This window comes from Vicugna pacos, chromosome X, assembly GCF_048564905.1.
Source record: "Vicugna pacos chromosome X, VicPac4, whole genome shotgun sequence".
NCBI lineage: Eukaryota > Metazoa > Chordata > Mammalia > Artiodactyla > Camelidae > Vicugna > Vicugna pacos.
The window spans coordinates 4,759,846-4,787,673 of record NC_133023.1 but is presented as its reverse complement, the minus strand read 5'-3'; the positions used below and the strand labels follow the sequence as shown (position 1 = coordinate 4,787,673).

Sequence of the window (27,828 nt, the reverse complement as noted above, 5' to 3'; positions counted from 1 at the left end):
CTTATTTATTTTATGCATAGTAGTATGTACCCCTTAACCCCCTACCCGAGTCTGGCTGTGTCTTTGATAGTGAGAAAGGCTGGCTCTCTCTGCAGAGGACTGGGGTGAATAAGCTTCGTGTGTGTGTTCAACCACGCCATCACTAACTGACCACACTGTAACTCTGAAACCTCTCTGGACTTTTCCTCTAACCTCTGTGGAAATAAGATGCTTTGTATGCCTAGTCCCCTGGACTGCTGGAGAGAGGATTAATGAAATAGTAATTGCAGGAGTTCAGACATCTTTGTAAAAATATATGTAGTATAAGAAAGAGAGAGAGAGATGTTTCATAGTAACTCCAGGGTCTGCAAGACACCGGACTCAGGAGAAAGCACTTCAGTGGTTACTGACTCTGCACCATGAAGTTGTTTGCCAACGCTCGCTCCACTGAGAGCGTTCATCTGTACACAAGTCTGCAAAGTTGCATTTGATTTGGTCTGAGATCTGATTTGAGAATCTAGGCTCCCTGAAGTCTCATGACCTGAAGTCATCCTTCTGAGGCACACAGGAGATTTCCATCATGATACAAAATGTGACCTATATTGTAAGATGAGTCCCAGGTTCCAGATGACTATTACTGTAAGTTATGTATCTCTGTCAACCACTGCTTCACAAGAGAAGGTCAGGGAAAACAGGCCATCCTTTCCTGAAAATTCTCTAGGGCATTAGAACTTCGAGAGGGTGGGGTGCAGACAGTGTCTTACCAGGGCAAAAAGGAAGATGGGTTAGAAGGTTTGGGGTTTTTGGTTTTTTTTTTTCCATCTTAAGCAAAAAGGCTTGACCATAATGGAAGAGATTAAGAACCTAGAAAGGAACATTCTATCTGTTAAAAATATGGCAGAACCAGTTTCACATATTTAACTATCTCCCTTCAGTATATTGTGAGTCGATCCGTCACATGACCAATCGAGCATCTGCATTCACTACATCTGAAAGGGCGTTTGCAAAAAGTCCTTGTATTTATTCATCTCTTCACAGTTTCTAATCAAAGGGTCATACAGTGCAGTCCCCAAAGATTCAGGCAATTGTGGCTCATCCTTTCTTGGCTACAAACAGATGGTTTTCACTAGCTCAGAGCTTTGATGTCTCTAGAATGGTTTTTGAAAAGTACAAATGTGTTACTTACAGGGAAGATACCTAGGAATGATTTCAATATCCATAACAAGTGTGTTGGTGAAAGGGAATGAAAAATTGAACACAAACTTTTTTTTCCTTGCTGTAAACAATGAGCAAGCCCAGAATATTTTCTATGAAAACAGAGGTTTTTTTAAGAGGCAATATCATGAACCCCATTTTCTTACCCATAAAATATTGCTTCCAGTCATGGTTTGGGGGAAGCAAATATTTGATAAGTTGCATTCAACTTCATCCTGTGCCCTAAAGTTTAAAGTAATCATTGTCTAGAGAATGGCACCTTGGACAGAGACAAGATGACCGTAGTTAGACTCTTTAAATCTCCATAAGTCCTTTTCCAAAAAATAGAAAGAGCAACTGAAAACAAAATGGATACCGTACGGTTTTCCTATTGCTGTTGTATCAGCCAACCACACATTTAGTGGCTTAAAACAACACAAGTTAATTGTCTCATAGTTCCGGGGATCAGAAGTCTGAAAACATCTCATGGTCCTAAAATGAAAGTGTTGGCAGGATGGTCTTTCTTTCTGGAGGCTCTAGGGGAAGATGCTACTTTTCAACTTCTTTAAAGTCTGATCATCTTCTTATAACATATCTTTACATTTATCATTTAGCAGTTGGTTTTCCTGCCTCCTGAGTGTGCCTTTCCAATGTGGAGATTCAAAGCATCCTTTATTTCAAGAAAATATCCTCAAATTATCATTTTTAGTATTGCTGTTCCTTGATCAATGTGCAAAACATACACTCTTATTGCATACTGTAAAAATATGCATAATTATAAATGGTGGTTCGACTTCCAAATACAGGACATTTAATTCAAACAAATGCAGCTGAATGACTGACTACTTCCACGTATATCATGATTCACAGATATTTTGCAAACTGACCAGGAAAACAACTTCCATTTATCATTTGTATCCCAAAGAACCACAGAATTACAAATTAATTTGTGAGTAGACTGTTGGGATACAGCATCTCTGTAAACTAGTTCTTATTAACTTTCTTTTATTTGCAGCATTTCTCCTGCAAAGAAGGGGGATGGGGAAGAGGAGGAGGATGAGAAGCAGAAGAGGAGGAAGAAGCAGCAGCAGCAGGAGTGGCAGAGCTCCTCAGTTACAGTGCCCAGTGGCCCTCAGGAGACATTCAGATAACCTGAGCTGCTTGTCTCCGTAACAACACCAGGGAGAGCACCCAAGTCACAGCAACAATGACTGAGCAACGTGCATGCACAGCAGTCTCCTGGAAAGAAGGATAACCCTGTGAGGGCTGTTAAAGCACGTGAGTGTCTACACGCCTCCGAATGTTGAACAAAACCAACACACCGCGTTTAGAATAATGGTGTCCGGGGGACCTTTAAAGAGGAGGCAGATGAGAGGACTGAAATCTGACTGATCACCTGACTGATCTTACGGACTGTGCTGTCAACCCTAAAGTGAACCCACCCCCTGCTGGGTTCCCACTGGATCAAGTTTCTGTAGCTTCACAGCTAAGGATGAAACCTGGGACTTCTAGGACTCACTCAAGTCAGCTGTACTCCAAGAGGCCTCTGGGGGCCATCCCCTAGTGACACCTCGACATCCAGACATCGTCCAACTGAGCACAACCTAGGCCTGCTGTCCTGTGTGCTTGAACCGCTCCAGGTGTGTGTCTGTCTGAATAAAGGGAGGTCGTGGGCTAAGAGACACCCAGCGAGAGGAAGGATGCTGTAATAATACCCAGGTTAATCATCCAAACTCCCTGGGGCCTACAAATCCCCAAATGCTTCTGCATTAGTTTGCCAGCGCTGCCATAAGAAAGCACCACAAAGCAACAGAAATGGATTTCACAGCTCTGGAGGTTGGAATCTGAGATCAAGATGTCGGCAGGGCTGGTTCCTCCTGAGCCCTCTCTCCTTGGTGTGTAGACGGCCATCTCCTCCATGTGTCCTCACGTGGTCGTCCCTCTATGTGTGTGTGTGTCCTCATCTCCTCTTCTTATAAGGACATCAGTCATACGGGATTAGGGCGCACCCTAATGACTTCCTTTCACCTTAATTACCTCCCTAAAGACCCTATTTCCAAACACAGTCACGTTCTGAGGTCCTAGCTGTTGGAACTTCAACATATAAATTTTTAGAGTGACACAATTCAGCCTAAAACAGCTTCCCAGGGGAAAAAAATTATATTTCAGGAAACTATAATCATTATACGTGATGGATGGTCATTTTATTTTCCATTTGATATAGTAAGAGAAATGAACAAAGCTCAAGCTCACCCCCATATTATAATCAGAGTAGAGAATATTCCTATTGTGCATTCACATATTTCACTGAATACAACACTGAAATCCTTGTCAGATTTCTTCTTGTCATTCAATTCAATGCAGATTTGCACTGGGGTTTAAGAAAAACAATCCATTTTCCTTTACACACTCTCCAAAGTGCCAAAACGTCCACATTATGAAATCCTGTCCCAAGTACCATGTTTTTGGACAAATGAAATTTAGGTAAAGAGATACCTTTCAAGATATTTTACTTTCAAAGCTCCATAAAGATCTTTCCGCAAACACAGCTCTTGACAAACCAATTTACCGCCTATGTTATAAGTGTCAGCTGGTGTCAAGAAAGGAAGAAAGTGTCAGTTTATACACACTACACTGACAAAGAACACTAATACTGAGAGATGACTGAAAAGTTAGAGAAAAGAGGAAGATAAACATTAACTTTGTCAAGGATATAGTCGATGCAAATTTTATCAATATGTATAAATATTCTCGCTAAAGAATGTATGAGCATTAATGACAGTGAAGATTAGACAAACCATCATGAAAAAATTCCACAGTAGAGCCTCAATGGAAAACATGTGAGTTTGGGTCTTTGGTTCCTTCATAACGTAATTGGGGTGTATATAATAAGCCATAACATCTTAATTCTACAAAGAATCATCAAGCATCTGTTATTTCCAAAGTAGCCAGGCTGGATTTTGAGTGACAAAGGGCACTGAGAAATGAACTATATTCTCAAAGAACTGCCAGTTTTGAGAGGAGATAAATAATGAATATCAGTATTGAGGCAGCTTAGGAGGAAATGCATGAAATGTACTGCTGTTTCCATTCTATTCGAGAAATGACACAGCAATTAACACCAAGGCAGAGGAAAATTCAACTCCCAACTGGCCTTGAGGTCCAAGATGGCGGCAGACTTGCCCTCCAGTGACCTTGAGCTTCATGAAACGCTCCCTGTAATACAGTAGCAGTAAATGGCATTCCCACGAGCGCCACGACAGCTACGGGGCTGACCAGTGGCCCAGCTCCTCGGAATCACCACTTCTTCCCCAAAGTAGCTGGAATAAACCTCCCACTTGTCGGCATGTGAAGTCACGGAGTCCGTAAGGATTAACAACCCCACACCTCGCGGCCTTTCTCGGGCCTTCTGAAGCAGCCTGCACTCTATGGAGTGTGTATCTCTCTCAGTAAGTGCGCCTTTAGTCTACTGTGGCTCACTCTTGAATCCTTTCCTGAGAGAAGCCAAGAACCCACACTTGGCGGGGCACATCCCAGGGACTCAACTGAGACCTGGGACACGGCATCCTCTCGCCCCATGTGTTTCCTGTATCATCTCTACGAGTCGGCTCCTGAAAGGGCTACTTTCTCTCCTCCTCCTCCTCCAAATGTCACCTACGCTCCACCCCAACTGCCTCTGCTGTGAGGTCACCTTGCCCCTTGCCACAACACCATATCGAGTCACCACCAACAGCCACTTTCTCTGCCCCCCGTAGATAGTCCCTACGACCAGCTGGCTCCCCTCTGCCAGCGCGAAGCAGAGGCAGGCTCACACGTGGGAGGCTCAGCCCTCCTCTTCACCAGAAAAGCCACCCTTTCTATTCCACCAAACACCCCCTCTCCCCACGTTCGCTGGGGGCAGTCTCCAACACTGTTGTGTTCTAGAATTTCCAACTGCAAGAAGGGCAAATGCCCCTCTGCTTCCGGCTTCCCTTGCTGGGTGTTGCCCTATTCCGCAGCAGGCGACTCCAAAGGAGTCTCGCGATTCACCACTGCACCACTTAAATGGCTATTTCCTTTCCTGCCTCCTGTGCCTGCCTGAAGTTTTTGCGGGAAGAGAGCCTTCATTTAAGTCAGGGGCCCGTGAACTAGCCCAAAGAGGACAAATCCAGGTCTGGCCCTTTTTTTTTAACGGTTCATGAAAGAAAGAATGTTTTTGTTTTTTAACATTTTTTTTTAGTAGTTGGGAAAAATCAAAGGCAGGTTTGGTGAGACAAGAAAATTATTTCAATTCTAGTTTCGGCCATAAACAGCATCTCACTGGCGCACAGACCAGCTCCTTGGCTGGCGCCTTGTCTGCAGGTGCTTTCACACTGCAATGCAATGCGGACTGGCTGCAAAGCCTAAAATACTTACTGTATGACATAGGACGGAGCAAGTCTGCCGGTCCCTGCCGAAAGTCCTACTCTCTACTCTCTACTCCAGGACTTAAGTAAGACTTGACAGGCTGGCCGCCCAGCTTTCCTTTTGATATGTAAAGCTGCCTCTAAATCCCCTGTCTCCCAGCTAAAGCCCGCCTTTCAAGACTGCCTGCTTCACCTTATATTCTCAAAGAAAGAGCAGGCTTTGGGAGTGGAGGTGAACAATGACCTCATTATTTCTTCTCTGTCCCGCTTTAGAAATCCTTATCGGCATTTCAGTTGATGGATGATTCTGGTTCACTGGAGGGGGGAAGCTGCGCCCAAGGACAAGCAAGAGCACAGGAATATTTTTCAAAAACTATCAGCTTCAGTGTAAATAAAAACGATACCACCAGTGAGGGGCGGGAGGGCCACGTACCACCAACAGAGGGAGGGATGGGGGAAGACAGAGAGGGATGGGGATAACAGAGGGAATGAAGGAGACCTTGAGGGGTGAGGAGGACGTGGGAGGTGGGGACAGGACGAAAGGGACGGTCCAAGAAAATCATGTGAGCAGAAGCCTCAGAACCGGGGCCCCAGGCAGTTTCTCCGCAGGCCTGAGAGCATCTGGAGACTAGGAGACCCTGGGAATGAGGGAAACACACTGACCCTCTTAGGAGGTAAATGATTGCAGTTCGCGCCTGTCCTGCAGTAGATTAACCAAGGTCGCAATGAATCAAGACACATTCCGTCACTACACTGAAGGGGACACAATACATCTTGCAACCAAGATGTTCAGATTTAATCGCCTGCAGGCAGCATGTAAGAGAAAGCAAGAAAACATACTCAAATGAATCACATACTATCTCACGAAGATTAAAGAACGTAAATGAAAAGGACACTGAATACAGAGCTCAGGGAAAGGAGGGGTCCAGCGTTTCCACAGCCTCTTCCTGTTTCACTTTTCCCCACACGCTTCACATTCTGCTCTTTCCAAGTTAGCTGCTCTGCGATCCCTTGTGTCTGTAACAGTCTTGCTGATTTGGGCAGCCCCCTCCAATTACTGCTTAATAATATTAGGTATTCCACAAACATTGCTGAAATGAACGTTCCAAAACGCACAACTCCCAATAAGAAACCTCAGAGAAATAAAAAATGAGTCCATAAATGGTCACGACAGCCATGTGACCAAATAAAACAGGAAACTGTAGTAAGTCTAGTTTAATTTATAGAACAGACGTGTTCCTGACCTGCTGTGCTAAAACAATGCTATATAATGCCTTCACAGAATTCCTTTCTAGAAATACATGCAGACTCTTATAGAATATACTTGGGCGCCATGACAGGAAAACAGAATTTAAGTATGAGAAAACACAAGGTTTTTTTCTTTTTTCTTATTAAATGACTAAACAGAAGATGTTGACTTTTCCAACTTAACATATTTAATAGACAAGTCACGGAATGCAAACAACGTACTATGGAAAATGGTACCGCACAGATGTACTAGTGGACGATGGTATGGCACAGACGTGCTGTGGACTATGGTACCGCACGGAAGTACTAGGGAGGATGGTACTGCACGGACGTGCTAGGAGGATGGTACCGCACAGATGCAGTAATGGAAGATGGTACTGCATAGATGTACTATGGAGAGTGGTATTGCACAGATGTACTACAGATCATGGAACTGCACAGAGTCGAGAGCACTGGATTGAGTGTAAGAGAGGGGTTTTAACCACGTGATTTGTTTGGGTCTCTGCCACTGGCGTTCAGGACACACTACTTCAAAATATGGCACCTTGGCAAAATGAATATTCCCTGCTGAAAGAATCTGAGGAATGGCACTTGCAGAAAGCCCTCAACTAGAGGTCCCCTCCTCACACCGGGAGGAGAGGAGCATCTCGACCTCAGCAGATGAAGGGACACGCAGCAGAACGCAAAGGCACAGGCCTTGCTCAGCTCCCCCCGTTCCCTGCTCTCCCCTCACCTCTGTACTACGGTCTCGATACACGACATTCCCTCTTCATCAAACCTGGCACAGAAATACTCAAGTTTATCCGTTTCTTCAGACCTTCATTCCCGACGTAGGCATCTGCATCACGTAAAACTTATGCTAAATAAATGTGTATGCTTTTCTCTTGTTCTCTGTCTCTTGTTCCAGGGGTCCCAGCTGATAATTTAAAGGAATAGAGGAAAAAGACGAGTTTGCCCCCCTGCGTGGCACCCTGTTGAATTGGAAGAGGCTGTGTCAGAGGATGAGGGCTGAAATGGCTTCTAGCATTACAGTCGATGACATCCCTCCGTCTGATACTTAAACACTGACTGCAATTTTCTGAGTGGCCACTACGCAAAACATCATGCCAGACATGCGGATGGGTCCAAAAGGAAATGGTGGGAAGAACTGGAAGATTGCTCTAAGGAAGAGCGTCACACAAAGCCATGAACTTTATCTGCAGCGTTTTTATTTCCGTATGTTTTAGTTTCAGCCATCACGCGTCTTGCATCGGTACAGTTCCTTAATCGTCTCCATCAAAGCCATCTCTAGCAGCATTTGCAGAATATGTCTCCCGACTGGTCACTTCACTCGTGTCACAAAGCTTCTAAGTCAGATACCATGTGCTCCTCTGACTTGGCCTTACTGATCTGCCGGCGATATAATTTCGTTCTGTGTAACCTGTGCCTTCATGGACTGCACACAGCATCTTTCTTGGTTGTCACTGGGCAAAATCTCAAAGTCACACGTCTTAGACAAAAGCCTGGTAAGGAATTCCAGTCATGAATGAACATCTCACTTCCCTCTGACCCTAACCTGACAGGGCCTAGCAACGTTCTTCAGCCAGCAGGTTAATTGATGATGCAATTGTTAAATTTACACTTTTAACCCCCGGGGAAATTCATTACATCCCACTCAACTTTGCCTCTGCTCCTTTTAACTTTAATCCATGTGCCCAGAAAAGACAGCTCTAGTTTACTGTGTCTTGCAAAATTTCAACATTTTGGATCTAGAAATACTGTAGCATCCTAGAAGTACAGAACGCATATCTCCCAAATCCTGGTATCTTCGTCTTAAAGACCTCCATGTCTCATTTACCAAATTATCAATTGAAAAGAGGTTCAAGTGAATATGAGTGTGGCTAAAACTGCGTAAATGCATTAACCAGGCACTCTCCTCACTATGCATTTACGCCATGCACTGTATTCAGCTTACATTATTTATTTATCGATTTGTTTCTCAACACTACCAACGAGAGCCTTTCCTACACTCCAGGTAAGATCAGGGAAGATGTCCCGTCGGGTGGCGGCTGAAGGCACTGGCGGAGCAGGCAGAGCTGAAGTCTGAAATGTACCACTGGTGGTGCTGGAGTCGTGGAGGAGTTCAACGCATCTCCTTAGTCTCCAGATTTGTTCCTCCTGCACCGTGGTTGCCCCTTAGGTATTTCTTCAGTTACATTTGAAACAGACCTTGGTCACCAGCTTTCAGTGTAGCATTACTGTAAGCAGCCAGCAATACTTGAATTAACAGAGTGCACTACGTTCTGATGATTAGAATGCCCTCATTATTCTGCACACCTTAGCCTTGGCCACCAAGAAACGTGCCATTAGACATTCTACTCTTACCTTCCCAACTACCCCATCATACACGGATGGGCACCACTTTGTACTCACTTTCAGAAGCTTGTATCAGTTAATCCCCTCTAACAAGTTACTTCTCCACCCGCAGAGCAAACAGAGACAAGTCCAAGAGGAAGGGAAGGGATTGTATTTTGCGTGTCTGCTATCCACCTAATCTAGTAGGTTATCTCTAATGCCTAATCATGCCGTATCTCTCATCAGCTCACATTTATGGCTTAACACTCAAGAGTTATGAAAAATAAAACACATACATTCTGCGTAAGTGAATGTGATTTCTGAGTGGAATATGCTTTATCTTCTGAAACTGGCAGCCTGGCTCTGGCCCAGTGATTTACCGGAGCTGGGGTGTGTAGGATACGTGCTTCCTGGCTGATTGACAAGCTTGGAGATCAGACGGGCGGCAAACCTGAAAACAAACCAAGGGTGGGTGTTTGCCAGTGACTTCCTGGAAGGCAAACACCACAGCCCGGAGCTTAATTCCGACACCAGGGTCGTAAGTAAAAGTTCTGCCAAAACCAGAGTCAAGCAGAGACTCATGCTTTTCTCACCCACCCTTTCTTGAGAAGCCTTTGAGAATACTGAAGGGTTTAAGAAGAGCATTCTCATCTCGATGATATTTCTACTTTATTTTTCCTTTAAGCTTTTTGGTTGAAGACACCAGGTCTACTCACTGACTTATGGCTCCCCAGCAATCTAGAGTTTTACCCTGCATATGATGGGTTCTCTCTGCAAATGTATGATGAACGAATTGAGGTTTGTGTTAGGACGAGCCATCATCAAGTCATCAGTACTGCTTACACTGAGGATGGGGATGTGACAGAATGAAGGAGAGGGAGCTGACCACGCAAGAGCAAGGAGAAGCAAGGTCACCACTCCTCTCTCCTCCTGGCCTCAATCTCTCGTCAGACACAGGCAGTGGTGGAGAGAATAAAAGCACAGTTCCCTTCTCATTTCCCCCTGGGTCTTCTAATAACCCATCCTTTACCCCAGAAAAAAGACTTCTATCATTCAGGACAATTTCAGCTGTAAGTCAAGAAACTGCAACTCCACAAGGCTTTTACACTGAGGGAAGTTATTATTTTGGATAAGAGGAAATGGGACTCCAGCAGCTCAGGGACTCCCCTTCCCCTCCGGGGCTCAGGAGAAGCTACTTCTCCACGCGTCATGCGCACTGGCTTACATCCAGCAGGACAGGGTCTACTGCTTTCAAGAAGCTCCTTTTCCCAGAAATAGCTCTTCTGTCTCTGACTGAGCATTCTTCCAAGAGCCCTCATGTGCCACCAGGACGGTGGATGAACCTGGACCTTGTCTGCCATTCCATCGTTCTTACCACGCTGCTGAAAGCTTCCCCCCTGTATTATGAGTGTGACCTCAGCAGCCACTTTTGGGACCTGGCTCTTCCAAGGTGTCTCAGTCCCTCCCTCCCCATCTTACCCCAGCCCCACCCCTGCCCACGGTCCACCAGACATTTATCTGTTTGTTGCGATTGCTGGCACTGTTTGAGGCTTCTTGCCCTGCCCCAGTGTTCTTACGGCCCCAAATGAATTGGCTCATACAAGTGGAATTAAGGTGGGTGGAAAGGACAAAGCTTTAGCAAGCTTCACCAGAAGGTCCCATTGTGTTCTCACTTTGAGCCCCATCAGAACTCCAGTTATGTAACATATTCTAGATATTCTGCACACCTTAGACATGCACTCAATGCTGCTTACACCTTGTATCTTTCTAAAAGAGAATTCCTTCCTAAATATTTATTCTGTGAGTTTCTAAAGAGGCGCCAAATATCAATGATTCTTTAGGAAATTGCTCAGAAAGTTGAGATTGAAAAAGGCCAACTGAATACTTATTTGACTGCAATCTCTTTTTATTATTCAAGGACAAATCTGATCATTTTTTAAAGGAGTTCTAATCTCCACTATCTATTAAACCCATGAAAGCCTTAAACATCATTGTCTTGCTATCAAATGGCATAGGCAGGAAAAGAAATTACACTTAGTTTTACTACTCAAGGAATTAGAATTACTATTCAAGTAATAGAATTACCATTACTATTCATATTAATTTCTTATGAATAAAATTCTAAAAGAAAAATGTATATATATTGCTATTTAAAGCAAGGACTATATACTTTTATGACATCTCTAAATCTGCACTGAACTCTGCAGCTAGCCGTATTCTTTCACATACATTAGCTCTCTGTGAGGCTCTTGTACGAACATGATGGAAGAGCTGCTATTTGCAGCCCCTCTTTATAGATGATTTGGCTGAAAATCCTAAGTGACCTTGAACTGCTGAGGGTGAAGAGTTCAATGGTCAACCCAGAACCCAAACCCAAGACTTCTAATTCAAAATCTCATGCCCTTTCACACAGTATTTTGAGATTAATTTATAAAGAATTTCTCTGGTGCAAAATACGTGAAACCAAATTATCTCTGTCAGTGTAAATATTGCTTTGTAACTTTCAGGCTCATGAAAAGTCTATTTGGATTAACTGTAAAACATGATGGCTGGTTCACTTACATTCTAATGTTAAAAGCACAGTGATTTAATGGAACGACCTTGCATGTGATTTTATTTATAACCTACTTTACATCCAGCTCCCAATTGTTCCATCCTTGCTACCCACCGGGTCTTTAAAATCTAGGCTGACACTGCCACGTTTGCCCAAGTAGAGTTATACGCATAAGGTGAGAGAGAGAAAGTTGAGGTGTGTGGGTTGTTGGGAGAGAGCGGTGTGTCATCTGAGTATAAACCACTCAGCAGCTGGGGCTCAGCTCTTTTGTAATTTGCATTTTCTATATCGCTCCAGTGGGTCTCACACAATCTGACTAAGAAAGCAGGTTGGAAGTCCTATTCTGAAGTGCTGTCTCAACAGGACGGCCAGGGCCTAAAGGCAAGGGAATGACATGGAGGAGCCTCCTTAAACCCCATTCCAGCACTGCGGCTGATGTTAGAGATTCTGATCTGTCATAATGTCACAGAATTCATCGCCAGTGCCTGGAAAGTCCCTGCGCACCCATGCCGGGGATGACTGGGGCACGTCCCCTGCAGTAAGCCCTCACACACGCCATCTGTCACTTCCCAGTGCAGCTTCAGCAGCCTCACGCGGAATGCACCTTAACGTGCATTTGAGCCCATTGATCTGTTCCTCGTATAACAGCTTTCAACAAGCCCATCGTTCTTGGACTGGACCGCACCCGCAATGCCGGCTTCCACTGGGGAACTGCAATACCCACATTAGACTTGCGGACACTGCACCAAGAATCCTGAACCCAGGAAAGATGGCAAAGGGGCCACAAAAAGTCATGGAACACAGACTCCACTCATTCATCAAATCATTATTTGGACACGAGCCCTGACCTTCTTTGGCCATAAAACTTACGAAGAAACAAAGCAGTGGTATCTGTATGAACAAGAGGAATTCAGGTTCCAGATTACCCTCTGTGTGGCCATTTCCAAAACGTAGTTAGTTCCTCAGCCTGGTGCAATATGTTCCCATCTCTCCACCTTCCCCTGAAGGCCAGGCCCTGAGATCCATGACTGCCTCTCGGCCCCAACCCCTGAATGATGTCACCAGGACCCTGAGCCTCACTGCTCCCAACACCCATCCCCCTTCAGCCCCAGCCCTCATCCAGGCCACGTCACGTCACCCCATTCCACCTCCTGAGAGAGCTCAGATCTTCCTTTTCTCTTCATTTCCACCTTGGTCATCCCAGCTGCACTGTTCTCAGCAGCCCCTAGCCCGGAAGCATCTGCCAACATGTCAGGGACCTGTCGTCCCTTTCTTCCTGCATAGAATCCCTGATGTCTGGACGTAATGACCTCTGTCGAGGTTCAGCCCTCCCAGTCCCCACCTTCCTCCCCCACGTCCCTCGTCTCCCCACCGCCCATGGGCTCCCTCAATGGCACACAACCTGGATTTTGTGATGGGCACACCTGCAATTAGCTCAGAGAGAAATGCAACCCCACATCGAAGTAACAGAAAATACAACGTCAAAGCGAATCTCGGCAATGACTTCCACGTTCCTTCTTTTCTTTCTTGTTTTGGAAAGTGTTTCTCTCACTGAATATGTTTTATCTTTTTAATGATATCTTCATTTTGAAAAGTGTTTCTCTCATTGAATATGCTTTATCTTTTTAATGATATCTTCATTTTGTAAAGTGTTTCTCTCACTGAATATGCTTTATCTTTTTAATAACAGGAAAGTTGAGGAAGCTGCTGAGCTCTGGGCCCACTTAGCGCTAAGCCTTCCCGTGGACATGTGCTTTGCTTCCTGCTTTCCAGCTCGGCCCTTTGTTGGAAACAGGCCATCCACTCAAATTCCAGGTGGCTGGTTTGCACAGTGACCCATGTGGACTCTTGTCGCTAGCATTTCTCTCCATCTCCCAGAGGGGCTCAATTTCTACTTCCTCTTCCCTGACCCTGTCTGGGTCTCCCTAATCTTCAGTGGTAACGTCTACCATCGAAGCTACCAAAACGCCCTTGTCACACACGGCCCCACATCCTAGGTTTACACGCTGTCCTGCCCTAGAATTAAGTGGAACGCGTGTGATGGCAGGGGCTTCTCTGGCCTTCTGCCCTCCAGTTCTCCCTCACCCCTACACAGGTCCTGCCATCGGCTATATGTCAGGTTGCAGCCTAACTGTGCGTTACTATTACACACATATGTATGCACACACCCAGGTGTGGTGGAGGTGTATGTGCGTGTGTGCACAGATGTCCAGATACATATATGTGTGTGTGTGTCTGTGTGTGTGTGCATGTGTGTATACACATACATCTCCCACCTCCTTGCTGGGGAGCAAATCATTATTTAAAATTGTCTACTTTATTGAGCACCCTTAGAGAAGGATTAGACAAGCAGACATCGTTCAGAATCAGAGGAAAAGAAAATACCGTCAGGGAACTGGCAACCCCTAGAACCACTGCTCTCCTCAGCCAACTATCAATGTTCCAGATGTTTACATTTTTGCAATAGCTCTGTAAATGAAGGGCTTTATTTTCCAACCCAACATCTATAGAAGTCTGTTGATTTTATTTTCAAAATAAATGCTGCGAAAGACCCAAACACAAGGGACTGACTCATAAGGACATGTGTCCCATCCAGTAGACAAGAAAACCTTTTTAAGGAGAAAAATGAAAATAGATGATGCTTGTTTCTTATGAGTTTTTGGGAACACTTAGGGAAACAATGGAAAGCAGTGTTGTGGACTCAACCAGCCTCACCAGCGCCAGGCATTCCGCAGAATCGCCACGTGCCCAAGTACATGGGTGACTCAAGAAGCTGACTGAGAACGTTCACCTGATGGTTGCGCTCAGGGTGACACAAGTCACGGCTCATGAAGTGAATCGAGTAACCGTGAGATACACGTGAAAATGAACAGAGCGTGCATGCTGCAGGGAAATTAAACAAAGGGGGGAAAGCCGTTTGCAGGAAAAACAAAGTGGGAGACATATGGCAAAGACGTGTTCTCATCAAAGAACGGAATTGTACATAAATCACAAGGCAGAGGCAAAGTAAGAAAACAGAAACAAGGCCCCACGGAAAACAGCATGTCTTTATCAAGAATTCATGATCTTGAAGAGAATGAAATAGAGGTGTTTCAGTTTTAGGCAGAAGAATATTTCATATGGAAATGTCAGGGCCCAAACAAACAGACATTAAAAAGGAAAGAGCGTGAAGTAGGGTGCCCGCTGTCAGCACCACCTTCCTCTCTGAAGACGTTTTTGTTATTTGTATTAAGTACTTAAGCTCGTCAGCGTAAGGAGATGAGGAGCCAGAACAAATGGCTTGGACCCAATAGCTCAGAACAGAGCCGGGGTGTGTCTGACTCACACGCTGGTACGAATCCCACCTAAAGATGTTGGGGGAGACGTCCATCCATAGAAGATGGAGTGTGATTTTTACTTTTTTCAACCAGGGCCCTCAAACTACTCTCCGAACGCTGCTAAATGGTGAAATGTGCTACAGTTTTCTGCACAGGCTGTGGGTCTGCCAGGCGCAGGTGGCACGCTGCCTGCATCCCTCCCTGAAAGTGAAGCCAGCCACGGCCACAGCCATGGCCACCAGAAGGGCTGCGGGGAGGAGCGAGTGAATCACTGAGTGGAGAGCAGCAGCAACGCCGTCTGAGATGTGGACCTGCCTCAGAAATGTTAGCTGCCTTTCATTTGATCTTTTATTCTTCTTGTCTAGAGAAAAATGCATTTGAGCTAAAATTCCTGAAGCCCCCTACTGTATCATCTTAATGAACAATAGAACAAAAACCTCCTGTCCAGGTGAACGCCAGTTACGAGAAGGCATCCTTTGGGAAAGACAAAAAGGAGGAGGAGGAAGAGGGGGAGATGGAAAGAAGAAGGAGGGAAAGAAGAAATAAGGATGTAATAAGAGAAAAATAAGAAGAAGCTGAAGTATATGCATTGGGAAACGTAGTGAAATGAATTTGAGTAATTATTATTAAACTAATAAACACTTTATATTCATAAAGCATCTTCACACCATCTCTTATAAAATCAGGGTGTGAGATACTGTATTTTACAAATGAGGGCGCCGGACCTGGGAGGGACACGCCTGGGTCGTGCATCTGATGGAAGGCAAAGTGAGAAATCAACCGTAGTCTCGAGAAAGGTACCACGACTCTCATTTCCACAAAAATCACGTCACTCAGGAGCTGCTGAAATCAGGACTCTCCACCGCACTCGAAAACACTTGCTCTTTGAAGGGGCTACACAACCCCATTCTAATCAACTCTAGCAACGCAGACGTAAAGAAAGTGACCAGCTATCTCATTATAGTTTGGGTGAAAGACACTAACTCATTTACACATCCTAGCAAACTCGTAAAAATGGGAGGATTTAAAAAAAAAATTAGTAGTTCAATTCTTGAAGTAAAAGCATTGATGTGGACGTTTGTGCTTCTTGTTCATGAAAGAAAGTCACTCTTTTCCATCACAAGGTAGCCCAAGGCTGGATAAGTCTGTAAAGTGGGTCTGCAGTTGGAAGGACCTCTCGGTAACTACTTCCTGGCCAGGATGGACTAGGCACATGGCGTGGTACTCGGAGACAAAGAGGAGCAGGACAACTTCAGGCTCTGTCCATCCATAAACAGTGCCATACATAAACATATTTCTGTAAATAAGCAGCAATGAGCCAGTCGATAGATCTTGTGCTAGAGGATCAAGAACACAGGAAGGAGACGGCATCTCTGTCTGCCTCAACCAGGAAGGTCAGCATTTGAGATGCCAACCTGAAGGGAAGCAGACTTCAGCTGGTCCAAAGCACCGGTGGGGAGACCCCCGACACAGAGTGGGAACAGAGGAGGGAGGAGGGCGGGCTCGGGGAGCGAACAGTTTGTGCAGAGGCCATGGTGCAACCAAACTCGCCATCCTTGAAAACTGGGCACGTAGGCTGAGTAGGTACCAGACACACAGGTGAAGAAAGTTGGTGACGGAGGAACACGGAGGGACACAAAAGAGGGGCTCTTCTTACAAGTGCCCACCGATGGCTATCCTTTTATTAACGCTACTATTTATTTTATTTTTTTCTTTTTTCAGGGGAGGTAATTAGGTTTATTTATTACTTGTTTGTTTTTTAACAGAGGTGCTGGGGATTGAACCCAGGACCTCATGCATGCTAAGCATGTACTCTACCACTGAGGTATGCCCTCCCCTGACACTACTGCTTATGCTGAATCCACAGTTACTGATGGATAAACATGCAGCACGTCACCATCACTGATGAAAACTACACGAACAGGGGAAAGACAGACAGCTGTTTCTGATCTCAAGGTTCATCTGTCTCTCTCTCTGTGAAAACAGGAGACGAAACACAATAAGGCCTTATGGTCACACCAGTAATGTCATTCCACAGGGTATAAGCATCGCCAAGAAGCATGTCCAGAGAAGCACAAGGCAAAGGTGGGCGCCACGTTAGACACTGATGGAAAAGTAGGACACGTGGAATTTGATGGAGGGTGAGGTGGGAGGGCAAGGGTTTGCAGACAAGGAAGACTACGTGAGCAAAAGCTTTGAAGACAAATTGCCCGTAAGATGTCCATGCCCTACCCCAGAGGTGAAGAGGCACAGAGTTGATCCGTTTTAGAGGGTGGAGAAGACGTAGTGGAGGGATGCTCTTAGATGCCATGACCTTGTGGTGACGGTACAGTAGGCACGAGGGTCAAACAGGGCTGGTGGGGAGTAGCGTGCACAGTGGCAGGAAACATTAACGCGGATAACGAGGAAACATTTATCACATCATCATCAAGGTCTCACCCCTGGGGATGGTGTGGGAGATACAAAGATGAATGAAACCTGACCCTGTCTTTAAGGAACTTGCAGTAAAACAGAGTTACACCAGAAAGCAACCGCAGCTGGATGCGAGGAGTGACCTAACAGAGCTCAGACCCAAGGCGTTCGGCAGGAGGTGGCCGAGGAAGCGTTACACATGGCAGGTGATGCTTGAAGTGGGCGCTGTAGGGTGAGAATGTAACAAAACGGGCAGAGGAGGGAGAAAACTCCAGGAAAGCCAAGGGAACCACATGTGCAAAGAAGGAATGCATGAAGGAACACAAGTATGGAGAAGCGTCAATAGCTCGGACAGAAATTTAGCAGGCAGACAGAGAAGCACTGGACACAGCTGCAAACAGAGCCGGGGGCCAAGACGGCTTGGCCTCCACTAGACCTGGGAGCGAGCCAGGGACAGAAGCCAGGATCTCCACCAGGAGGCACCCTGGGGATCAAAAGTTGGGGCTTTGGCACAGGGGATACAGTCAGTATATTGTAATAACCTCTAATGCAAAAGAATATGAAAAAGAATATATATGTATAACTGAATTACTCTGCTGGACACCAGATACTAAGACAACATTGTAAACCAACTATACTTCAATAAAAATTTTTTTTAATTTTTAAAAATAATGTGATGTGCGGGGCAGGGGCAGTAGGGGCTTTGGGATCACATAGCTCTTTGATTCAGGCTGGTCCAATTCTCAGCTGCATAACCTTGGGAAAGTTACAGAATTTCAGTAAATTTCAAGTCACTGATCTCAAAAGGGATAAAATAACCGCCCACCTGTGGCCCACACTGTTGGGCAGAATAAACGATAGAACGATGTCTAGTGTTCAGTGGAATAGGTAGCTCATGGTGGGCACTTAGCAAACTGTTCCTAAAATTATTAGAAACATCATGCATTTGATGCAATGGAAATGTTTGTGTCAGTTATAAAATTTTACTTTTTGCAGTGAAAAAAAAAGTGAATGAAGGGATGCAAATATAAATAGCCTTCTTTCTTATGGGTGAGTTGTATTCCATTAAATACATATGCTGCATCTCCATTATCTATTCATCTATTGATGTGCACTTAGGATGCTTCCATATCTTGGCAATTATAAATAATGTTGCTGTTAATAGCAGGGTATATGTTCCTTTTTGAGTTAATTCTTCTTTTCTGCTTGGCTTTATTCCTTTGATAACTATGTAAGTTTAAAAAGCTAAAGCTCTTTATTAACATTCTTAGAAACAATGAACAATACATACATGCAAATTTAAAAAATACATGCAGTATATTGTACCTATGTATTTACATGCAATATATTGTATATGTGCAAATCATAACAATTCTACCTAATAAAACTGAAAAATGAAAATAAAACACATGTTTGGACAAAAAGAGAGCAATATGGAAACACACAGAAAGGGGCTGGGTCATACGGTTTAAAACCAACCCAAAGGAAATAGAAAGAAAATAGACTCATGGACAGAGAATACAGACTTGTGGTTACCAGGGGGGTAGAGGGTGGGAAGGGATAGACTGGGATTTCAAAATAGTAGAATAGATAAACAAGATTACACTGTATAGCACAGGGAAATATACACAAAATGTTATGATAAATCACAGAGAAAAAAATGTGACAATGAGTGTGTATATGTCCATGAATGACTGAAAAATTGTGCTGAACACTGGAATTTGACACAACACTGTAAAATGATTATAAATCAATAAAAAATGTTAAAAAAAAAAAAAACCAACCCAAAGGAAAGGCAAAGGATGCAGCCTGGAAGGCAGGGTCAGGAGGCATGTTTCTGGTTCCAGGACACACAGGGGGTTCATAAAATAACCCCAGCAAGGGCTGCGAGCCAGAATGACTGCAAAGGAACTACACAGTAAACCAAGAGAGAAAACATAGGGTGTGCACGATTTTGTAACAACCAGAGGATTACACTGCATTTAAAGAAAATAAATTAAGCCTTCAATCTCTTACAATCATCACACGTCGTCCACGAAAATGTGACTACCCTACTAGTTTTGTTTTTGTTTTTATTGACTATTTTTTGAGAGTAGTTTTTGGTTCACAGTAGAATCAAGAGGAAGGTACAGAGATTTCGCACGTACAGTCAGCCCCTGCACATGTAGGGTCTCCTCTCTTGTCAAACAGAGTAGAGTGCTCACTTATCTCAATCAGTGAGCCCACGTTGACACATCACTATCACCCAGAGTCCACTGTTGACATCAGGGTTCACTCCTTGTGCTATATATACATCCTACGTGTTGGTCAAATGCATAATGACCCGTCCACCATTATAGTGTCATACATAGTATTTTCTCTGCCCTAAATTTCCTCTGAGCTCTGCTTATTCACCCCTCCTCCCCCCCCACCCAGCCCAACTCCTGATCTTTTTACTATCTCCACCGCTTTGCCTTTTCCAGAATGTCACACACCTGGAATCATACAGAATGCAGCCTTTTCAGACAGGCTTCTTTCACTCAGTAATACGCATTTCAGGTTCCTCCATGTCTGTCATGGTTTGATAACTCATTTCTTTTTCATACTGAATGATATTCTGTTGTCTGGATGGACCACAGTTTATGTATCCATTCACCTACTGAAGGACATCCTGGTTGTTTCCAAGCCTTGGCAATTCTGAATACAGCTGCTATAAAGATCCATGTGCAGGTTTATGTGTGGGTGTTAGTTTTCAACTCCTCTGGATACACACCAAGGAGCACACTTGCTGGACTGTATGGTGGGAGCATGTTCAGTTTTGTAAGAAGTGACTGTACCATTTTGTATTCCAACCAGGGATGGACAAGAGAGGGTTCCCATGGCTCCATCTCCTTACCAACACTTGGTGGTGTCAGTGTTTCGCATTCCCACCGTGCTAACAGTTGGGTGGTGGTATCTCGTTTTTGTTTTAATTTACATTTGATGCCATATGATGTGGAGCATCTTTTCATTGGCTTGTTTGCCATCTGTACACTATGAATTTTAACTGATAGAGATTCACTGTAGTGTAACAGAAATGCCTGGGTAGACATGAAAGAGAAGCTGTGTTTACAGTCCCAGAATTTGGCTCTCCTTATGACTTTGAGTTTAATGCGATGTGAAAGCAAGTGGACCTTCTGCCAAGGGAAAGGTAGCAACAAAGTGAGACACCAGGCCAGAGAGGGGCTGCCACCACCCGCATGAAGTGTGGGTAGCCAGCACCCTGATGGGAAGAGGCTGTGATGGTTTCTGGACAGTTTGGACAAGGAAAAATCTACAGCCCTACTGAGTCACCAAGTAACATAATGAATTTTATTGAGCTCTGTCTGAAATCTTGACTTAGCAGAACATACAGGTCTATGAAACACAAAAGAATATTCACAATTACTGTGAGAAGCCAGTCTCCTAGAAAAAGGAAGCCACATCTCCACTAGACTCTCATTAAAAGGCTGAACAAATAAACAGATTCTTCGATCTTGCACACACTGTAGACTTCTTATCAAGCCATTTAAAAAGCTGATTCTCATGACGTCTCCACTGTAGAAAGATACACACTATTAACATCGCAAGAGCAGCAGACAGCTCTACCAGTAACACTTCTTGAAATTAATACACTGATTTCCTCATCATTTTGAAATCCGGAGTTCACTGTATGATGGGTATTATAGTTTAAATTTTATTGAAAAAAAAGCTTTATTCTTGGGAAGTATAACTCGATTACTTGTGCAAAAGCCAAATTGTAACATTTTTTTAATCATCTCAGAAATGTCTGTTTGGAAAATTAGAACTGGACAATGTCAGAGCCACCTATGTCTAAAACACATCTTTTTTTTAAGATTAAAAAATATGAAGAACTGAAACATAGAAATAATAGAACAAACAGCATTCAGATGAAATGTATTAGACGATTAACTAGTCTTCCACTGCAGCTTATGAAAAACATATCCTTGTTAAAAAATCATACTGCTGTCCAAGGTTATCACATTTTAAAGTCTCTCCTGTTTTTCAAAAATTAGAAACATATAATCACTATGTGAAATAGTTACTGCTATTGGTAAACTGTGAAGGGGACTATCTGCAAGATTTCCTTTAAAGGGGATGGCAGAGAGCCATAGGGTATCAACTCCCCTTCTTCAAGCAGAAAGGCACAGAAAAGCTCTCTGAAGAAAGGCCAGGTGCATTGGTCAACTCTGCCACCGTATCCAGTTTTTAAAATCTGGTTTGGGGACAGCAACATAGTTCCAAATCCTTATTGGTTTTTAAAAAATGTTGATGGCTCGTGGGTCCGAAAGCTCGATGTGTGACGGGGTTCCCAGGGGTCTGGAGCTGCCACTCGGTTCTTGCATCAAGATCCAAAAGAAGGAGTTTCATTCATCCTGCAAACAGGTAGACGCACAGAGAAAAATACCTCGGTGATGTACAGATGATAACAGATTAAAGGGACTGATTTATCCTTGGAGAAAAATCCCCAAAGTGGTCCATAAACATTACGAATTGTAAAGGCGTAGAAGCTGGCACGGTTATAAAGCTCCCCGAGTCCCACGATAACTGCATAACTTAATCAACCTGTGCATTAAGCCAGTACACAGATGACACTGCTTTTGATTAGTAAGCAAAGCTGGTGTCTAGGGGCCATCTGGCGCTTTATGGATAGGCACAGCTCTGCTCAGCCAGGTGCTTTATACTCCTCTGAATGCACACAGGGACAACTCTAACTGCTTGATATTACAAAAAGGACCTTCCTGTTCAAGAGACCAACTCGACATACTGCTCCCTTTCTTTGCCATGTAGGGGGTGCAGTGGCTCAGAAATGGAAATCTTTATACAGGAAAAACACGTTGAAAGTCTAATGGACTCAGGGAGGCTCAGCGTCCTCACAATTTGAGGGTGACAACCCAACTGCCTTTTTGGAAAGGGGTTTTATGGACAAGCATTCCAAGCAGGTGACAGGGGACTTAGCAATTAACTCTCATTGTTACGTATGAGGTGATTTTCACCCAGAATCTTCTAGGACTTCTTAAACGCTTTGCATTAGGTCATCCTTGGTTGATCTCATAATCACATTATTCCACAAAGTGTATCCATGCAGCTCTGGACATTTCCACGTTGAAAGACATTCCACACTGATCGGATTCACTCAGAATGGACTTTTATCAACAAGACTGTCTCAGTATCCACAGAAGAGTCCTGAAAACACACTGCTTAATCTGAGCAAAACCAGATTGGGATAATCTCTCCACACCTTCCTCATTCTTCCGAGCAGGTATAGTAAGGAGCTGATTCTCTCCAAATATTGAATGAACTCAAGCACCTTATTCAGAGGGATTGTCTGGCTTCCACGACGTTTCATTTCACATTTTCATTTCAGCTCACTGACTGCGTGTCCTCTCCAAGGACGCAATCCTTGATTGGATAGTGAAGTTCCTTTTTGTCCTGTAGCCAGTCATTAAATCACTCAACACTTTTTTTTTCAGGGTTTTTATATCCGGTATGTGCTCATTTCTTTGCTGACTGCTGGGAATGCAAATGTAAGAAAGACATGGTTTCTGCCCTCCAGTCTAGTACTAGAGAGAGACTTGCAAACAAGGAATTCCAGTACAGTGTGCTGTGCATCATGATAAAGCAATGTGCACGGTGCCCTGAGAATCAGAGGACGGACACCCAGAGAGTATTAGGAGAATCAGGAAAGAGACTTAGAATGGCACTAAATGTCTCTTTTGATTCCCCCCTTTCCTCAATGTCTGGGGAAATCTTTCTTTTTCAAATTAGGTAATTGTAAGGGTATAAATTTCTTGGGCTCTAAATCCTAATAATAGGAGTCATACTTTTCTTTTTTGAATAATAGGAGCTCACTGTTTGCTGAGGAATACCAACAGTCAGACCACTGGAAATTTGAAATCATGGAAAGTGCCAGCATTTTGCAATGGGTTTTTCTGAGACTCGTGAAAGAAATCTCTGATACATCAAAACCAACCTCTGGCTTTCACCCACAATACACCAACAAAACAGTGACAACCGCAGTCACCCAGAGAGCGCGCAGGATCTGCGGGGTATCACACAATCCCTGGGTGCCACGAGGAGGTGAAGGCACTAACACTAGGGGACAGGAACTTCTACTGTCCTTGATTTCCATCAAATGGATTTCAATGGAAACATTTTCTTTTCCTAGATCTGCACTTCTGATTGGGTCATTCCAGAACGATACGCCCAACAATGAGAAGAATTCCTTGCTATTATCACAGAGTCATGCCCCCATCCATGGATTGATACATGGACTGGATACAGACTTCCTGTGTATCCCCTAAAAGCCAGACTACTGGCTGAGAAGTATCTTAGTTATTCTGGTGCATGTATATTCTGGGTTATGCTGGCCTCACTGCCAAAATCAGGTTTGACATCGGCTGAGAAAAGTCTCAGCCAAGAAGATGGCATCATAGCCTGTTGGAGCAACAACAGATCAAACCCTCTTGGTCAATATCAAACTTCCATTTGGACATGGGTCTCACAAACGTCCTCAGGCATGTCACTTCCAGGATGGCCCACAGTGCCCTGGACGGCGCTCACAAAACGAGTGATGAGACAGCTGATAAAGCTGTTGATTCGTTTTCTAAATTTAACTTCCCAAGTAACAATTGCTAGCATTCACAAGAAGGTGCTTTCAGCAGTGGACAGAGCGATGAGATGTGCTCCGCGTAAATGAATCAGCTGAGAGGAGAACCGCAGTGTCACAAAACGTAGGTGGGTGACATGGGAACACAGCGCAGTTCTATTTTAAAGAGTTCTTATTTATTATCAAAGCAAAATTAAGAAATTCCCTCAGCTTGAGACTCTCAAGAAGCACCCTGCTTACTCCCATGGTCTTCAACATGACTCCAAAGCAACCTGTCAAAGCCCATGGTGGAAACTATATTCCATTCCTTTCAGACAGGAAGTAGGTTCCCAAAGGCTCAGCTCCTTATCAGCAGGGGGCGGCATAACTTCTCATCCTAACCTTGACACTAGAGAGGGAAAGGGCATGGCTAACCAGCTGGGACACTGGGCAACAGATGTCGGCCGTAACTGTCCCGGGGAGACAGGTGGCGACCCCAACCATCAGAAAGAGGCTTGTTGGTTCCAGTCAGTCATTTTTGCCCCTGACTACGCATTAGAATCATCTTGGGAGAAAACACACATACACATACACAGACAAGCATACATCTACACCTACATACACGTACACACGTCTACGTGCACAAATACATATGCATACACATACACACACACACATCCATATACTGAGATGTCCAAGTCCTACTCCAGACCAATTAAATAAGATTTCCGAAAATGGAGTGAATCTCAGACTTCAAGAATTTGTAGAAGCTCCCCCTAAATGATACACATAGGCAGCTGGGCTGAGGACCACTGAAATGGAAAATCTCCAAAGCCTTCCCAGCTCTCAAATTACGGGATCATGATTCCTGAGAATGTATTTGCCACCCTGGTTACAGTCAAACTTTTATAAAGGCATACTAGAACCACATTTCTAGAACACAAAATATTTCATACCAGCACGACAGCAGTCAACATTAATGTATGAAGAGTTTACACTTTACAACATACTTTCTCAGCACCATCTTTTTTTTTTTCTCATATTAACTTCATGAGAAAGTCAGGTTGGTTACTATTATTACTGACTATGTATAGGTGAGGAAACTGAGGCTTACCAGATGAAATCCGTAGGTATTAGTCATATTACACAACGAGCATGTGGAACAGCCACGATCACACCTAGACTGGGAACGGGAGCGGACAGGAGCAGGTGCCTGGGATTCCTGCCGCACAGTCTTGAGCTCCACTTCTGTCACTTCTTAGCTTGATAAACTAGGACAAGCTACGTGACCTCTGCATGCACTATCTGTAAAACTGAAATAAAACTGATACGTGCTTTACAGTGTGGTGTGGCTGTAAGCACTGCACGAGCTTTCACGTGGCAGGACTTAACACCCTGTGCAACAAACACTAACAATTATTATTGTTGTGATTGTTACTATTTTGCTACTGTTACTCCTTCTCTTCCTCCTCCCCCTTCCTGTACTGCTATAACTACCATCACCAGGACTGATAATCATCATTCCTGCTCTAAAGGCAGAGTAAATGGCCCTTCAGACAAGCTTAATCACAGCAAAACCCTCTGAGCTAATCTTTGCCCTCTTCCCACACACCCTCCCACAAAACCAAAAGGAAACATGAATAATCTTCAAATAAGACGCTCTAAGGAATCAGACAGCCCGGAAGTGTTGCCACGTGGAACTCCGGAAGTCTCTGGCAGATCCAGCAAACAGACTCTAAGCAGACGATCAGCTGGATTTAGAAACCTGATTGGAAGCCACCTTGCAGATAAGCAGCTCTGGGCGGCCTTCCAGAAGAACCTGCTGATCAGCGACAGGGGTGCACTTCATGGGCAGCCTCCAACCGCAGACCCCTGGGATCTGCTCTGTGTTTGTATGGAGGCCACACTCTCCTCGGGGAAGCTCCCACTGCTGGTGCAGTACTGGCCTCAGTACTGGGGTCTGACCATTTCCGCCCCGTGGCACTGCTCTCCAGGCCATCTCTGCACTGGAGCTCCCATGGGCCAGCAGTGCAACCCCTGGCTCCTCCTACCCACTCCTCCCCCAATGCCCCATCCTTTCACGGTCTCAGATGACACTGTGGTGCGTGCAAAGACCTCCTGGTGAAAAGTAACAGCCAAGATACCCCCAAACATGTCCAACAACCCCACCAGGGACAGCGGGGCAGCACCCTACTCAACTGAGACTCAATAAAAAAGACACAAGATTGTTCTGTTCCAAAATTCTATTGTTTCATGATTTTCTAAGAGTTTATTTACTGGAAAACTTCTTCGGAGTTATAAAACATGTCTGCCTTGTCTCTCTTTCTAAAGGAGTGTCTACAACAGGAGGCTTAAAAGAAAGTGACTATAGATCATGTTCTATTCATGTCATCTTTGTTGTGCAAATTAAATTTGCTTTGCCACATTAACTCAAAGATACGAATATTTTAATAATGCCAGATCTATAAATTGCAAGAAAAATGAACTAGAATTTTTAAACTTATTTAGTACCAAAGAACCGGATTTCTTGAAACTGTATTTTTTCATCTAGCAAGAAAGGTATTCTAGATTACTGCATTTCCACTTTAACCATTTAATTTCATTCTCATGTTAATTCATGTTTTTCAACATATTGAAAACACTAATAATCAGATGCTTTATGCTAAAGGGTAGACAATTTGAAAATAGCTGGATCTAGTAATCTAAATGTTTTTAATCTTAATATTATTGTGGTTAAGGAGAACAGCAAAAAAAAAAAAAAAGCCATGTGCCCAAGTTGTTCTATCTATATTCTTTGCATATATTAACTCATTTAGCTTTAGAAACATTTTAAAATTGAAGCAAAATCATTATCTTTTCGTACATATTAACAAACATTTTACAGATTATTTGATCTCATGAATTAAATGTTTCTAATGTTAATATTGTTATGCTTTAAGATAATAACAACACAATAGTTAAATAGTACTTACTATGCAACAAATAAAATTCTAGGCTTCTTACATGTATTAACTTATTTAGCCTCATACACATTCTGTAATTTAGGTATAATCATTATCCATAATTTATAAATTAAGGAACTGAAAACCAGAGAGGTTAAGTAACTTTCCCAAGGTGACACAGCTGTAAGTGGCAGACCCTGGATTTGAACCAGTCTGCATGAACCAGGAAAAACAAACGCTGACTTACCTTAAGCCATGTCAATTAAATTTCTAGTCTGTAAGTGTGTACGTGGATGTAAATGTATCAGTGCACATGCAAACTGAGTAATTTTAAGTCAAACCTATCTGACTTAGACAAATCCAACTGAATGTTAAAATTCCAATAGTCCTGATCATTGTCAAAGTACTCACCCAAAGTATTCGAGGCATGTTCACGGTGCCTTGGCAGCCCACCCGCCCTGCTTCAGGGAGGCTCATGTTGCTGAACAGCTGCTCCTGGAAGGGATGTGAAGAGTTAGCAAGGCCTGCAAGCAAAGCCAGCTCAGCGCTCAGACCCGCTGGGTTTCCATCCAGAACTAGAATTTTCCAGTTACGCTTCAATTATCTCGTCGGAGCTCTTGGAGTCAGTTAGCAGCCCACACCTACTGTGTCCCCTTCCCTCTGCTACATCCGGGAGGTTTTAAAAGGTAAGTGTGACTCCAACACTCTACTGAACGAGCAGGTGCTCACAGGAAGAGTCCAATTTACAGCAAATATTTATCACTTGCCTTTCTATGGGATATTCAAAAAAATACCTTAAACTTCAGAAGATGGTTCCAAAAAAAGGGCTCCCTGCTTTATCTGTGACTATGATACA

General features: G+C 43.9%; 1 long non-coding RNA gene across 1 annotated transcript in view; it reads right to left on the bottom strand.

Moving 5' to 3' along the window:
- Positions 1-27,828, bottom strand: part of LOC107034155 (uncharacterized) — a 442,513-nt gene that overhangs the window by 400,397 nt on the left and 14,288 nt on the right. The window contains exon 2 of the long non-coding RNA XR_012067473.1: positions 27,384-27,467. This is a non-coding gene — a long non-coding RNA (uncharacterized lncRNA). The remainder of the gene's footprint in view (positions 1-27,383; positions 27,468-27,828) is intronic.